This window comes from Haliotis rubra, unplaced genomic scaffold (genome assembly GCF_003918875.1).
Source record: "Haliotis rubra isolate DU_JTF1 unplaced genomic scaffold, ASM391887v1 Scf430, whole genome shotgun sequence".
Lineage (NCBI taxonomy): Eukaryota > Metazoa > Mollusca > Gastropoda > Lepetellida > Haliotidae > Haliotis > Haliotis rubra.
The window spans coordinates 282353-294626 of NW_025767114.1; the positions used below are offsets into that span (position 1 = coordinate 282353).

The following is a 12274-nucleotide window of genomic DNA, read 5'->3' on the forward strand; positions in this document are numbered from 1 at the left end:
GAAACAGAGCATGTAATCACTGACAGAAACAGAGCATGTAATCACTGACAGAAACAGAGCATGTAATCACTGACAGAAACAGAGCATGTAATCACTGACAGAAACAGAGCATGTAATCACTGACAGAAACAGAGCATGTAATCACTGACAGAAACAGAGCATGTAATCACTGACAGAAACAGAGCATGTCATCACTGACAGAAACAGAGCAACATCACAGACAGAAATGAGAGCGTAATCACTGACAGAAACAGAGCATGTAATCACTGACAGAAACAGAGCATGTAATCACTGACAGAAACAGAGCATATAATCACTGACAGAAACAGAGCGTGTAATCACTGACAGAAACAGAGCTGACAGAAACAGAGCATATAATCACTGACAGAAACAGAGCATGTAATCACTGACAGAAACAGAGCATGTAATCACTGACAGAAACAGAGCATGTAATCACTGACAGAAACAGAGCATGTAATCACTGACAGAAACAGAGCATGTAATCACTGACAGAAACAGAGCATGTCATCACAGACAGAAACAGAGCATGTAATCACTGACAGAAACAGAGCATGTAATCACTGACAGAAACAGAGCATGTAATCACTGACACTGAAGACTTCTTAAAGCATGTATAGTACATTAATTCCAACTAGAAACTGACAAATACAAAATGAGTTACATCGGTAGTATTGAATGGTACTAAATCTGGCTAAATCTAAATCTTAATGGTAAATTTCACATACCAAGAACCTGTATCAGTTCGATGGATTGGTTCTGTGAGAAGATATAAATTATGAAGAGCGGAAAACAAGAGTCAATGTCAGTTAAGGTCAGGTAGTTTGTGGGTATGGTATAAAATGTGGATCGGTCCATGGCACTGATCTCAATGATCTCCTGGATATAACATGTGAAACACACCTATAATCACCAGATCATGAGGCACCTCTGAAACGGACTATAGCGGTACAGTTCTTGCACAAAACATTTTCTAAACATTCTTTGCTCATGCAAACAGATTTAGGTAATTTACCTGCCTCAAATATTTTGTGAGAACGCTTTTTGAAAGAGGACAGAATAGTTACATAAAGCATTGCCTTCTGTAGGAGTGGCATTCAAACAACTTGGGTCAAGTTGGAACAAATGCACCCCAGTTGGAGAAAGCAGAAGAAGAACTAGAGAGAAAATAACACTGACTCTGACAGCTGACATCGCGAGGAAGTAGAAACAGCTGAGACATCACCTGAATCCTAGTTTCAAAGGAGAGCTCCACAAGGGAGACAACTCTACTTCACAACTATGCATGTAACATGGAAACCATACATAAAATATGTACGGTGTTATGTTTGGCATAATGTCATAGAACAAACTGTTTCAGATTTGATTTAATTTAGGAAACCATGTTTAGATACTTAAACAATGTAATGAATACATGTAATGTTTACTAATAAGCCCACAAAATGTCTTACTCTGGCTTTAAAACTATGTACAAACATACACAAACTAAACAGCTGTTCTGTTTGTGGGGTTTTCAGTTTTGTGGCTCAATAATGCAAACTGAAATGTCATATGAACAAATGTATATTCAAGCAACATGGTATCTTTGAGAATCTACAACATAAACAGAACCTGTGTATTATTCATTAGTTTCTTCTTAAAATTATTGCCGACATACTGAGAAAAATGTGCCGAAAGCTGGCATGAGTTCTCACAAAACACAAAAGTTTCCAGAAATAACAAAGCTAACCCAAACAAACTGTTGTCAACAGACCCAACTCTTAGCGAACATATGCAGGATGGCTGTACACATGTTCAAACTTACAGCATATATAAATACCTTCGTCAAATGCATGGCTACAATATGGTTCAAGTGCAGCAAATTAATATGCTGATAAAGTAACTCTTGTGCTTCAAAATACTTTTACATTTCACCTTGACGGACCTGAAACAACAAACACCCGACTGACTGCACAAACCTGACAGTTCAGAACTATGAAATTGTAGATCCTGCGATGGATGAAAATGGTTGAATTTGTTCAATGTAAAGTACATGGAGTTCCATTATTTTGCGTCTGCTTAAGTCTTCGCAACATGTTTACATACCAACATCGTACTGGCACTAATCGATTAAGTAAAACTCTCTCCACTAACTAATCCATCAAACCTTTTTGAAAGTGAAGAATGTGACAACAGAGCATGTTTTACAAAGCATCAACGGTCTGTGTAAATGACACACTCAGCAGTTTTCCAGTTGGCGGACTGTAAACATGTCAATTACCAAGTCCGGACCACACAACCCAGTGACTGACATCGTGAGATGTGACCCATCTTCCTAAGGCAAGGGACTTAACTATAAAACTATAATTAGCTATAAAAGTCCCATTTCCACCCTTGCCAAACAAAGCTGAATGAGGGAGGATTATGTTGGTTGGATTAACATTTTTATACATAGTCCGATCAAAATCAACATTCGGTTCATAAACAACATGGCTACTGCTGTGCAGATTTTGGATGATGGCTGGATTTCCGTAGCATGTAACCCTCAATCTGGGCTTCTACAGATATTTTTCAAATCTTTTCATGTTTTTAATCAAGAGGCTGAAGTGATTTGATGCACTCCACATGGTAAGACCTGTTATATTGTAACAGACATCTTGGTTATCAATGAAATAGTCTTAACTGGGTTCAGCCATTTTGTTTAAAGCAAATACAAGTGATGTGAGAGCAGGAATCTGATTGGTCATTAGGATGGACATGAAAGGGAAATTACTCATAACAGCAGCTGGTGGCGCTACAATTAATAACCCACGAAATTCTATTCATGATGGGCAAGGGTGGAAACCGGATCTATAGTGAGTTAACTCCCTTGCCTTAGGAAGGTGCAGGTGACATCAAGGTACAGTACGGCGTCTCAAACAAGTCAGCCTGAACGCTTGATCCATGAAGTCACCCTTGATCACCACCAGAGACTGCAAGCTACTTTAAGACTCAGGGATTGGAATATAAATCAACAAAACACAATGAAGGTCAGATGTGGGGACTGTATGATGTATGTGTGTATTGTATTATATGACAATACATAACAATAGTAAAGCAATATCAGTGGGGGGACACCATAAATGGGCGTCACAGGTTGTACCCATATGGAAAAATTGTGGAATCGAATCCAGGGTCTTTTTGGTCTGACAAGCAACTGCTTTAACCATTAGGCCATACCACTGGCGAGAGAAAGAGATGTACAAGTTGTGAAATCGACCAGCAGATGCGCCATGTAATATATGTCCATCAGATGCCACCTGAGAGGAGATCGTAACATGGGTCATAAAAGTCGGAAGGAAAATACCATCTCTGACGTCACCTGTACAGCACAATCATCTATCTTTGCTGGATTTATTTTTACACACCAAATTAGTTATCTTGCCACCACAAAGGGAATCGGTTTGTGTTCCAACTTTCTTTCAACACACTCTTTTCTTTATCTTCATAATTATCACTTTCTCCACAATGCCGTTCATCATGGAATTCTTTGTGTTTTTCACAATGCTCAGGCAATCTGTAACAGGTGCATGTCATGCATATTAACTAAAACAGCCTGATACCATGAGTAAATACGTACCCTGCCAACAGGTTCAACATCATGAGATGTTAATAGACTTCACAAAATTGGAGTTAATCAAAATGGTGGCTGAAGGTTAAATACTGGGTATAATCTCTAGACAGTTCCGGTATCTCAAGATAATTTTCCCGTACATGTAACATATTCATGTGAAATACATGCATGATGAACCTGCTCATATCTGTAACCTGCAGGTACCTTATCTTTGTCTGCTAGGAAGAAGTAAATTTAGACTGGAGTTGATATACGCCCCTGCCATCTCATTTTGTAATCATCATAAAACGGGAGATGAAAAATACCCCCTCAAAATAGTGTATTAATAGAGCATCAAAATATGCTTATTGGAGGGAAAACATTCTTAGATCTATGAAGTCAAGAAGTTCTTTACAGACTGAGTGGAGTCTATAAGGTCATGTCAGTCTGAAGATAGGATTTCCCGTACCATGTAATACTATTAGATGTGAACTGAATCCTGTATCTTTTTAATGGCAATAAATAGAATTCAGGATATAACTGAAGGACTATTGACAATGCTCTCTAATGAAAACAGTACATGGCCTATCAATACAATAATGTCTTGTTTACAGCGTCAGGATTGTCCAAGTCACGACATATTCCAACTCATGCATCAGTACATTATGTTCTGTTTAAGTGTCTGTGGTGCTAAATTAGTTTCAAGGCAAGGGGCTGACCATAAGCTTATCAACACTGATGGCAAACTTAAATGTAAGTGGATAGGTGTGGGGACAGGGTGTGTGAGGTGAGGGTGGTGTGGGTGGTGAGGGTGATGTTTGGTGATGTTGGTGGCCGTGTGTGTTGCTCATAAGGATATCACCACTGACAGTAACTTTAAAGCATGGGGACTCACTCTGGTTACCAACAGTAAGTTGCTCTTCTAGTTGTATGGTAGAGAGTTAGTGTATGACTGACTGACTGACTGAGTTTGGTTTTACACCGCTTTTCGCAATATTCCAGCAATATCACGGCGGGGTACACCAGATATGGGCTTCACACATTGTACCCATGTGGGGAATCGAACCCGGGTCTTCGGCGAGACGAGCCAACACTTTAACCACTAGGCTACCCCACCGCCCTAGTGTATGACAGTTTAGGGAATCAAATCTTGTTCTTGTGTAAGGGCACATACTAACCATTGTTCTACAAACTGTTCCTCTGTTCAACAGAGAGTGAGTGAGTGAGTGAGTATACACTAACCACTGCGCTACCATACCCTTTTATAATGTAGAGATCTAAAGGTCAGATTTTCTGCCTAGAAGACAAAGTTTCGTTACAGAAGCTCATATCTGGGTGATTCACAGGATTTATCATCACTGTTCCTTCCACTGGACTTCTGGAAGACTGCCCCATCTAACATGTTCAGTCCTGGAAGTGTTCCACAAGTGTTAGGGGTACCTTCAACCTTCCACCTGACATGATGTAAAATACTAAAAGCCTGCTGAGGTTACTAATGCCATGACACTTATACTTAGCAAAATGTCAAGATAGGTGGAGATTAGGAAATATGGATGTGTTCCGGAATGTTCCCAGGTAAATAAACAGACATGTTATTGCCACTTGCACACGTCTTGTTTAGGTAACTCACTGAAGAGAAGATGTGTGGCAAGGGTGGTTGTTTTCTGATGGACACGGTACTACTAATGCTTTCAAGATATTCTCTTCCTGGATCGAGGTGAGCGAATCACAGACTTTATGTCCACCAGAGCACCAGTACATCTATTACACATTGAGCTAGACAGTACCTCCATTACACACTTACAGAAGAAGAGCACCAGTACATCTATTACACATCGAGCTAGACAGTACCTCTGTCTATTACACACTTACAGAAGAAGAGCACCAGTACATCTATTACACATCGAAGCTAGACAGTACCTCCATTACACACTTACAGAAGAAAAGCACCAGTACATCTATTACACATCGAGCTAGACAGTACCTCCATTACACACTTACAGAAGAAAAGCACCAGTACATCTATTACACATCGAGCTAGACAGTACCTCCATTACACACTTACAGAAGAAGAGCACCAGTACATCTATTACACATCGAGCTAGACAGTACCTCTGTCTATTACACACTTACAGAAGAAGAGCACCAGTACATCTATTACACATCGAGCTAGACAGTACCTCCATTACACACTTACAGAAGAAAAGCACCAGTACATCTATTACACATCGAGCTAGACAGTACCTCCATTACACACTTACAGAAGAAGAGCACCAGTACATCTATTACACATCGAGCTAGACAGTGCCTCCATTACACACTTACAGAAGAAGAGTACCAGTACATCTATTACACATCGAGCTAGACAGTACCTCCATTACACACTTACAGAAGAAGAGCACCAGTACATCTATTACACATCGAGCTAGACAGTACCTCCATTACACACTTACAGAAGAAGAGCACCAGTACATCTATTACACATCGAGCTAGACAGTACCTCCATTACACACTTACAGAAGAAGAGCACCAGTACATCTATTACACATCGAGCTAGACAGTACCCCCATTACACACTTACAGAAGAAGAAAAGCACCAGTACATCTATTACACATCGAGCTAGACAGTACCTCCATTACACTTACAGAAGAAGAAAGCACCAGTACATCTATTACACATCGAAGCTAGACAGTACCTCCATTACACACTTACAGAAGAAAAGCACCAGTACATCTATTACACATCGAAGGCTAGACAGTACCTCCATTACACACTTACAGAAGAAGAGGTACATACATTACACATCGAGCTAGACAAGTACCTCCATTACACACTTACAGAAGAGTGCCAGGTACATCTATTACGCCAGACAGCAATACCTCCATTACACACTTACAGAAGAGGGCTGCGGTACATCTATCACACATTGAGGCCTAGACGGGTACCTCCATTTACACACTAAAAGAAGAAAAGCACCAGTCATCTATTACACATCAGCTAGACAGTACCCCCATTACACACTTACAGAAGAAGGCACCAGTGCATCTATTACACATTAGCTAGACAGTACCTCCATTACACACTTACAGAAGAAGAGTGCCAGTTACATCTATTACACATCGAAGCTAGACAGTACCTCCATTACACACTTACAGAAGAAGAGCACCAGTACATCTATTACACATCGAGCTAGACAGTGCCTCCATTACACACTTACAGAAGAAGAGCACCAGTACATCTATTACACATTGGGGCTAGACGTAGTACCTCCATTACACACTTACAGAAGAAGAGCACCAGTACATCTATTACACATCGAGGCTAGACAGTACCTCCATTACACACTTACAGAAGAAGAGCACCAGTACATCTATTACACATCGAGGCTAGACAGTGGCTCCATTACACACTTACAGAAGAAGAGCACCAGTACATCTATTACACATTGAAGCTGGACAGTACCTCCATTACACACTTACAGAAGAAGAGCACCAGTACATCTATTACACATCGAGCTAGACAGTTACCTCCATTACACACTTACAGAAGAAGAGCACCAGTACATCTATTACACATCGAGCTAGACAGTACTTCCATTACACACTTTAAAGAAGAAGAGCACCAGTACATCTATTACACATCGAGAGCTAGACGGGTACCTCCATTACACACTTACAGAAAGAAAAGCACCAGTACATCTATTACACATCGAGCTAGACAGTACCTCCATTACACACTTACAGAAGAAGAGCACCAGTACATCTATTACACATCCGAGCTAGACAGTACCTCCATTACACACTTACAGAAGAAGAGCACCAGTACATCTATTACACATCGAGGGCTAGACAAGTACTGTCCATTACACACTTACAGAAGAGCACCAGTACATCTATTACACATCGGGCTAGACAGTACCTCCATTACACACCTTACAGAAGAAAGCACCAGTACATCTATTACACATTGAGCTGAGACAAGTACTTCCATTACACACTTACAGAAGAAGAGCACCAGTTACATCTATTACACATCGGGCTAGACAGTACCTCCATTACACACTTACAGAAGAAGAGCACCAGTACATCTATTACACATCGGGCTAGACAGTACCTCCATTACACACTTACAGAAGAAGAGCACCAGGTACATCTATTACACATCCCGAGCTAGACAGTGCCTCCATTACACACTTACAGAAGAAAAGCACCAGTACATCTATTACACATCGAGGGTACTGGAGCTAGACAGTACCTCCATTACACACTTACAGAAGAAGAGCACCAGTACATCTATTACACATCCGAGCTAGACAGTACCTCCATTACACACTTACAGAAGAAGAGCACCAGTACATCTATTACACATCGGGGCTAGACAGTGCCTCCATTACACTTACGGAGTAGCCTACATCTATTACGCATGGGGCTGGACGGGTACCTCCACACTTACAGAAGAAGAGCACCAGTACATCTATTACACATCGAGCTAGACAGTACCTCCATTACACACTTACAGAAGAAGAGCATCAGTACATCTATTACACATTGAGCTAGACAGTACCTCCATTCCACACTTACAGAAGAAGGGCACCATTGCATCTATTACACATCCCGGGGCTAGACGGTGAACACGCCTGGAAGGCAGGTGAAGTACATCTATTACATCGGGCGCAGACAGTACCTTCCATTACACACTTACAGAAGAAGAGCACCAGTACATCTATTACTGTCGAGGCTAGACCAGTACCTCCATTACACTTCAGAAGGAAGGGCACCAGTGCATCTATTACACATTAGAACAATTTGTTGCATATCAATTCATACAGAAGAGAGCACCGGTATATTACGCCACTAGACGGTGCCTCCATTACCACGCCTGGAAGAAGCTTACTGTTTGCATCTATTACACATCGGGCTAGACAGTTACCTCCATTACACGTCATGGAAGAACACCATAAATGTGTGTGTGTGTGTGTGTGTGTGTGAGAGAGAGAGAGAGAGAGAGAGTGAGTGTGCATGCATGCATGCCTGTGTGTGAGTGTGTGTGCTTGAGTGTTGGTGCACACAAATGTTTTACAAATACACATCCACTCAGACGTCAGGTAAGTATGCTGAATCAGGTCATTGTTTTATCCCTTTATGCCAAGCACAAGGCAGGGTAACAACAAGTACCCTCTGTCCACACCATCATTGACACAGTCTATCATTGAACACATGCTGACTATTGTCAGCTACTTGAATATATTTTATTAATTATTCCAAGTCTGAGCTTTTCGGATTGGTACTTAATGTGCCAGATAATCAGAAACAACTGAATAAAAACACATATCAACAATACCCTCCTTTTGCTCCGGGAACGACTCAATAACCAGCGACAGCCTATTTATCACTTGAAAATATCTGGTTAAAGAACACCATATCAGTGATGGGAGTTGTATTCCTGTGTTATCTCATCAGAGATCATCAGGAGTCATACAATACTAACATAACAGTTCTCTAGCCACAAACCACTTTACACAGTCAGACTACAAAGGGACAACACATCCCATTGCCTGGAACTTCTCAGGAAAGAGGTGTTAATGAGCTCCAGTTGAGGTTTACAGAGGAATGAGGTACTGGAACAAAGCGAACTGTGGTCTCATATTTGACCCCCTGATAGTGTTTGGTACATTCTTAAGCCGGTTGAGTGTCATACATGCCACTGCAGCAGCCTCCCCCAAAGGTTGACCCCCTTCCCCTCCCTCTCATCCCATGGCTGACTACACCTGGTGCCTCCAATTCCCCCTCCCTCTCATCCCATGGCTGACTACACCTGGTGCCTCCCATGCCCCGCCTCTCATCCCATGGCTGACTACACCTGGTGCCCCCCTCCCTCATCCCATGGCTGACTACATGTGCCTCCCATCTGCACTCCCATCATCCCCTGGCTACACCTGGTGCCTCTCCCCCCCCCTCCTCCCAAGGCTGACTACACCTAGTGCCTCCCCTCCTCCTCCAACCTTGGCTGACTACACCTTGTGCCTCCCATCCCACCTCTCCCCTCATCCCATGGCTGACTACACCTGGTGCCTCCCATCCACCACCTCTCCCTCATCCCATGTGGCTGACTACACCTGGTGCCTCCCATCCCACCTCTCCCTCATCCCATGGCTGGCTACACCTGGTGCCTCCCCCACCTCCCCCAAGGCTGACTACACCTGGTGCCTCCCCATCCCATCCCAATTCCCAAGGCTGACTACACCTGCTGACTCCCACCCCACCCTCCCCAAAAAAAAAAAAAAAAAAAAAAAAAAAAAAAGGCTGACTACACCTGGTGCCCTCATCCCCCTCCCCCAAGGCTGACTACACCTGGTGCCTCCTCCCACCTTTCCCCAAGGCTGACTACACCTGGTGCCTCCCATCCCACCTCTCCCCAAGGCTGCTGACTACACCTGGTGCCTCCCATCCCACCTCCCCCAAGGCTGACTACACCTGGTGCCTCCCATCCCACCTCCCCCAGGCTGAAGGCTGCCTTCCATCCCACCTACACCTGGTGCCTCCCATCCCACCTCCCCCCCAAGGCTGACTACACCTGGTGCCTCCCATCCCACCTCCCCCAAGGCTGACTACTGACTACACCTGGTGCCTAACACCATCCCACCCCTCCCCAAGGCTGACTACACCTGGTGCCTTCCATCCCACCTCCCCCATGGCTGACTACACCTGGTGCCTCCCATCCCACCTCCCCCATGGCTGACTACACCTGGTGCCTCCCATCCCGCTCCCCCATGGCTGACTACACCTGGTGCCTCCCATCCCACCTCCCCATGACTGACTACACCTGGTGCCTCCCATCCCACCTCTCCCTCTTCCCATGGCTGACTACACCTGGTGCCTCCCATCCCCCCTCTCCCCTCATCCCAGGCTGACTACAACTGGTGCTTCCCATCCAACCATATTTTATGCATTTGATTTTAGCTTTTTGATGAATCAAGACCATGTTCTTGAATTACTGAATGCAACACATCAGAGCAGATGTGTCGGTACACAAAGTACAATAAGTGCAACATTCTCTGTAGCAGACAGAGTGTCTTCGATGGGATCATCCATAATATGAAGTACTAGCTTCCATCATAATCAGAACTTGCAGGTTACAGGTAATACAAAACAATTATACAATAGGTTGGCCACTGAATATACACACCACTTGTAGGTTATATGGAATACAAAACAATTATACAATACATTGGCCACGGAACATTAACACCACTTGCATGTTAAGGGAATACAAAACAAGTGTACAATACTTTGACCACTGAATATAAACACCACTTGCATATTAAAGGGAATACAAAACAATTATACAATACGTTGGCCACTGGATTTAAACACCACTTGTAGGTTACAGGGAATACAAAACAATTATACAATACGTTGGCCACTGGATTTAAACACCACTTGTAGGTTATGCAGGGAATACGAAACAATTATACAATGGAATGGCCACTAAACATAAACACACCTTACGGCTCTGGAGAAATACACAGCAACAACAGTCAGCAATAAATAGATACAATATTATGATCAAACAGTTTATAACATGATGGCCATGAATACTAATACTTTGTATGTTTCACAAGTTGATCTGCATATCATAGCATGCCCGTGTATGAGGAAAACAGAGCGATGGCATGAGACCACCATCTTGGAATCCAATCAGCAGATCCTGGCCCTGTGCACTGCAGGATGTATGTCAGCCCACCCCCAATAATGAATGAAACTACACTTTTGATTTGTTCATGTTGTTGGAGTGAGTGAGTATTGTTTTACGCCGCTCTTAACAATATTCCAGCTATATGACGGTGGGGGAGACCAGAAATGGGCTTCACACATTGTACCCATGTGGGGAGTCGAACCAGAAATCTTGCATGTGAGTAACATTAAATTGGCTAACCAAACTTAATGATGACGCTTTAACCACTAGGCTACCCACCTCATGTTGTTGGAACAAAGTAACATTATGAAATTGGCTAACCAATTCAATGATGAACTCAACCAATTCAGTGAAGAAATGAACTGATTCAAAGGATGAAAGGTTAATGCAGTAATACAGAGACTCAACAACTCTGATGCCGGTTTTGACAAAACTAAGAAATACGGAGGAATATTTTCAGCGTCTCAAGCAGTGTTATGATGTTCTGTGAAGGCAGGTTTTGTCACAACTAAAGAAAATCTGGAGGAATATTTTCCAGCGTTTCAAGCAGTGTTATGATGTTCTGTGAAGGCAGGTTTGTCAACAACTAAAAAATCACGGAGGAATATTTTCAGCGTTTCCAAGCAGTGTTATGATGTTCTGTGAAGGCAGGTTTTGTCACAACTAAGAAATACGGAGGAATATTTTCAGCGTCTCAAGCAGTGTTATGATGTTCTGTGAAGGCAGGTTTTGTCACAACTAAGAAATACGGAGGAATATTTTCAGCGTCTCAAGCAGTGTTATGATGTTCTGTGAAGGCAGGTTTTGTCACAACTAAAGAAATCGCGGAGGGAATATTTCCAGTGTTTCAAGCAGTGTTATGATGTTCTGTGAAGGCAGGTTTTGTCACAACTAACAAAATCACGGAGGAACCATTCCAGTGTTTTTCAAGCAGTGTTATGATGTTCTGTGAAGGCAGGTTTTGTCACAACTAAGAAATACTGGAGGAA

General features: G+C 42.7%; 1 protein-coding gene and 1 long non-coding RNA gene across 2 annotated transcripts in view; one reads left to right on the plus strand and one right to left on the minus strand.

Moving 5' to 3' along the window:
* Positions 1 to 12274, minus strand: part of LOC124289032 (mRNA-decapping enzyme 1B-like) — a 154148-nt gene that overhangs the window by 18959 nt on the left and 122915 nt on the right. The window lies entirely within an intron of this gene.
* Positions 2892 to 12274, plus strand: part of LOC124289034 — a 29919-nt gene continuing 20536 nt past the window's right edge. The window contains exons 1-2 of the long non-coding RNA XR_006901571.1: positions 2892 to 3026; positions 5211 to 5306. This is a non-coding gene — a long non-coding RNA (uncharacterized LOC124289034). The remainder of the gene's footprint in view (positions 3027 to 5210; positions 5307 to 12274) is intronic.